This window comes from Aegilops tauschii, chromosome 5, assembly GCF_002575655.3.
Source record: "Aegilops tauschii subsp. strangulata cultivar AL8/78 chromosome 5, Aet v6.0, whole genome shotgun sequence".
NCBI lineage: Eukaryota > Viridiplantae > Streptophyta > Magnoliopsida > Poales > Poaceae > Aegilops > Aegilops tauschii.
This window is the reverse complement of record NC_053039.3, coordinates 360,351,589-360,356,982: the sequence shown is the minus strand read 5'-3', so window position 1 is coordinate 360,356,982 and position 5,394 is coordinate 360,351,589.

The following is a 5,394-nucleotide window of genomic DNA, read 5'->3' as shown; positions in this document are numbered from 1 at the left end:
TTTCTTCGTGTCGAGCTTGTGTGTGTTGTCTCGTGTGTCAGCGCCTTGGTGTGTCCGTTCGCTTGAAGGTTGCTTTGCAAAGGCCTTTTGTCCTCTCTGTTTTTGAAACTTGCATTTTCTTGAGCACACGGTTGTGACACCCAAGTTTTTATTTGGATTTTTCAAAAAAAAAAGATTTTTATTTTGACTTGGGAGGAGTGATTTAAAATTTTTTCTTCAAGAGAACTCTCCCTCTCATATATTTTCTTTATGGCAAAATTTTATTTGGGTTCACCCAAGATCTGCCTTTGACCTTGGAGGTTCTTGCTTTTCTTTTGGACTCAAGACAAAATGGTTTTCATTTGGGAAAATAACTTTTGTAAAACTTTTTGAAGTTTGCACTATGGCTTTTGGAAAGTCCTTTGCCACTTTCAACTATTCTATCTTGCCATGGCCCTAGTGCAAATGATCTCCCCTAACCCTTCCCTCACCTTTGGATCATGATTTACATCAAATCCAGCAAGTTGGACCTCCCCATGTATTTATTTTCCATTCAAATTCTATTCAAATATTTTCTGCCTTCTATTCCACCACTTGGAGATTTACAAAGGAACTCCATTTTCTGTTTGGACTTTTACCACCAAACTTCTTTCCCCTCCTAGTCCTTTGAACCCTCAACCTGGAACCATGAAGATCCACTGGTCTCCAGTTCAAAAATTTCAAACTACATCAGCTGCAAGTTTGGACCAGATTTGCCAAATTTGGTGGAATTCATTCAAAACTTTCTCCAAAAATTCCAAGTAAATTCATGCAGCCCCTGGGTGTTTGGAGTGATCATCTCACCAAGTTACAGCTCCAGAAAAATTTATCTCTTTACCAAAACCTACTGTCGAACACCTGCAGTGCATGGTCACTGTCAAGTTCAGTTAACTTCAGAGTTCAGTCAGTGCTCACTGTCGTTTTCTTCAGAGACGGGCGTCGATCTCGCCAGTACCCTCGCGTCGCCTTGCTCCTCGTCCTCGCCCTCTCGTTCCTGCACCGCACGAGTGCCTGGCATCTTGCGGGCGTCGGCGACGAGCAGCAGAAGGTGCGCCGCCCCGTGACCGACGCCGGCGGCGGCTTTGCGAACGCCAGCGGGAGACACGGCGCCGCCGACTCCACCCAGCGCCGCCCAAACCACCGGAGCCCGCCGCGTGGCCTTCCACTCCCCCGAACGCGCTGCCGCTCTCGTCGTGAACCGCAGGGCGCGGAGCGCGCTCTCTGCCGCCGTTGAGCCCGTGCGGTCACCTCACCGCGGGCAGACGCCATTACGCCAAGACCAGCCCCGTTCAGCTGCAAATCGAGTCCAGTAACATCCACTGATGCTGCTCGACCGCTCAAACCCCCTGCCAACCCACTGCTCCGCCGTAATCGCTCGCCGGAGATTCTCCGTTCACGGCCACCCCGTCGAGCTGCCTATAAATAGGGGCCCCGAGCTTCAACTCGAGCACCCACCAACCCTACACTTCCCCTAGAGCACGCCCAGACACTGGAAGAGCCCCGAGGAGGTCTCCTTCCTCGACTCCGGCCGCCGCGATCCGCCACGGGATCCAGCCCGATTCGCCCCCGTGTGTGCTCCGCAGCCTCCATTCTCTTGCCAGTAGCTTCTCCTTGCATCACCCGTTCTGACCCGCGCCTCAATTTGTTCTTTGCAGCCCTCCACCGGAGTTCCCCAACCTCACCCGAACCGCCGTCCGCCGGAGATAGTGTCGCCGTCGACGTGGTGCTCCCCGTTGGACGAATCCACCACCCACCGACGCGGAAGAAGACACTGAAGCTCTTGGTACCCTCCGTTTCTCCTAACTCGCCGTGGTTCGACGCCGGCGTCCACCGCCGTCTTCGGGCGCCGGCGAGCTTTCAAACCTGACATGCGGGCCCCGCGTGTCAGCCTCTGTTTTATTTCCCCGAAACGTTTTCTATTGGCGCCTTCGGGCAAAATACGTCTTCTCTCTTGCGCTTGCGCATTTCCAAACGAACCGTTTTCTGTTTTCTCAGTTAAAACCCTGGAACTTTTCTGTTTCATTACAGAAAGGTCCCTGGACAGAAACCTTTATAACTTTTTAATGAAAAGGTATTTTTGAGTGATTCTTTTTCTGACAATCTTCAAATTTTATCTAGTTTTTTATGGGATTTATTTGAAAAATATTTGGCAAGGTTTCTGTGCATGTGTTGGTTTTCACGTTAGTACCCCGTTTCGTGATTGCCGTAGGTTCCGGGAGAGGTGACGGAGCCGCGAACTTCGCCGAGCTAGACTCCGACTTCTCCGAACCAGGCAAGCTTGTTTGAACATTTGATATGGCAGATGTTTTGCATGTTCATGTGAAAGTTGTGCGTGGCATGTGAGTGTCGATAAATACCTCGTTGCTTGTAAGGCAACGACCCGGTTGTTCCGAAGTTGCGATGACCTCTGATGAGAGGTGGCCTAATCATGTAGTGACATGAAGGGCAGCAAGGTGGTACTGTTGTAGCATGCCGGCCTTGCGTCATCCGACTTTCTTCGGCGTTAACGTGGTTGGAGCCACGTTATCGATCTTTTCCCCGCATGTTCCAAGGTTGCGATGACCTCTGATGAGAGGTGGCCTAACCATGTGGTGACATGAAGGGCAGCAAGGTGGTACTGTTGTAGCATGCCAGCCTTGTGTCATCCGACTTTTTCGACGTTAACATGGTTGGAGCCGTGTTATCGTCCCTTCCCCTTTCCGTGCTACCACATGTCTCATTGCCAGGATACGGTTTAGTAAGTTGGTAACCTCTTTCCGTGTACACACCAAACAGAGAGGCCGGGATGATGGTACCTTGGCCCAGGATTAAAGCCAGTCATTCGGTCAGGGGGCATGGGTGTTTCCGGTTGGGACCGAGAGGGGGGGCACCCCCTTATAGCGCGCGTATAGAAATTTGATCCCATGCTACGCGAGGTTGTAGCCTCCCCGACTCAGGGTTTTTCCTGAATGTTGCCGAGGGTGATCCCTGGCTTCGGATGGTTAAATTGGGTGTGTACTGGTTAGACGTGTTCCTTCCAGAACACCGTAGACGGAACTAGTCCCCGTGACTACCGAAATCCGTTGGCTGTGGTTAGGTACAAACTCTGCAGAGTCAATTCTTTCCAAATCATCGTATCCATGATCAGTAATGTAGACCCTACATCCAAATCTATCCGTGTGAAAACTTGCCCCCGGTGAACAAGCTCAAGTGGTAAATTCAATTTCATTGTTATTCCTGTGGATGGACTAACATTATATTTGTCTCGTGCTTGTGATAAGTTATATTCCCGAACTATTGTATTGTTGTGTTACAATTTAAGCCCTTTATGAGACGTCGCGCAGACGTCCGACTGTGGCGTGTACTCGTTTCTCACTTTAATTATAAGCCCTTTATGCGATGTCGCTCAGACGTCCGACTGTGGCATGTACTGTCTTTATTTTCTGTTATAAGCCCTTTATGTGGTGTCGCCCCGACGCCCGACTGCGGCATTGTTATTCCGCATTTTCCGCTAGAGGAGTCTTTCAGACACTCGTTTGGCACCAGTATTATTATTCCGCATTTTCCGCTCGAGGAGTCTTTCAGACACTCGTTTGGCACCAGTATTATTATTCCGCATTTTCCGCTCGAGGAGTCTTTCAGACACTCGTTTGGCACCAGTATTATTATTCCGCATTTTCCGCTCGAGGAGTCTTTCAGACACTCGTTTGGCACCAGTATTATTATTCCGCATTTTCCGCTCGAGGAGTCTTTCAGACACTCGTTTGGCACCAGTATTATTATTCCGCATTTTCCGCTCGAGGAGTCTTTCAGACACTCGTTTGGCACCAGTATTATTATTCCGCATTTTCCGCTCGAGGAGTCTTTCAGACACTCGTTTGGCACCCGCATTACTATTCTGCAGTTTCCGCTCGAGGCGTCATTCAGACCCTCGCTTGGCACACAGTATTTATTATCTCTGTGTCTGACCGCACTGGTTAACTTATTCATGTGCTTCATGTTTGCATTTGTTATACCTTATGTCCGAACTGTCTTGCGAGTACTTTCATAGTACTCACCTGGCTTGTTGATTTGGCCAGATGTTGATGAAGGCGATCTCTTGGATGAAGAGTTTGATAGCGCGTCCGACGCCTAGAGGAGTCCCAGTCAGTCCTGCGCGATCCCGGATATTGGTCACTTGTATCGTTTACGCTTCCGCCACCCGCAATAAGTCTTCTCGAGCCTCACTCCGACGCTCGAAGAGTTGTAGTATTCTGGAATCATGTCACTCGCTTCGCGATGATATCTCCACCACCGTTTTTATCGTGAGTTAGTAGTTTGCCACCCTATCCGCCGTATTGTTTTATCGGCGTGCATGTAATAAATTGTTGGGCAGTCTCTGCTCAACTTTGTATTATATTTAGTACCCCTGGTATTTTTTCTTCTGTGACCAATGTATTGTCTATCAGTGAGAAGGAATTCTTCCTCGCTGGTCCGTAACAGGGATTGGTTTCTCAATAATTATTTTATTTAAAAACCGGTCGTGACAAGCTTGGTATCAGAGCCAGGCTGACTGTAGGAAGCCACTAGGTGCGATCGCTAATCGGTTATTAGCGTCTTTTGTGCTTTTTCAGCATTTTGCAATTGTAGCTATTTTCTGTTGGTCATCATAAATTTATGACATGACTACTCAGAATTTTTGCCTACTTTTGTAGATGGCTGGCAGCAGCTGTGAGAATCGAGTGTTCACCAACGTGCCCGAGGGGTTTGTCAAGCTCCTCGTCTCCATCACCAAGCTCACGATCGGGCCAGCAGCTCGCCCGGAGTTCACCCTCTATCAGCACAAGCTCAGTGACGACGTGTCTATGCACCAGGCTGTGGTGCAGTTCAAGGGAGGACGTTCTGCTGCACGCCACTTCCGTTTTACGGGAAGGGCCATGCCTATGGAGAGGCATGCCATGCAGATGGCTGCCCGTGAGGCGATAGCTCGCCTTCGGGACATCCTTCCTACGATGAAGACTCGTCGCTACCGCTACCTCCCATGCCATGTGCCGTACACCAGCCACTATGCGTTCGCCTGCCATCGGGGAGAGCGAGATGGAGCCATCGAGATGGTTGTGGAGTATCTCAAGGCTCTGGAGGAGTCTTTCGACAACCTCGTAGATGATCTTGTGGCTGCCCGCATGGACTTAGTCCGGGGCGGTCCTGCCAGCAGGAAGGAGCTTCTCCACACGGCGCCGCCTCTGACTTTCGTCTCGTCTTCAGCCTCGTATGCACCGGCCGTTTTGGCCACTGCTCGCCGTCTGCCTACCACTGAGGAGTTCGACCGAGTCATCGCTCCTACTCCAGTCAGAGCCGCACCGCCTGCCGCACGCGTTCTACCGCCAGTCGCCCCCGCACCATCACCGCAGCGCAGCG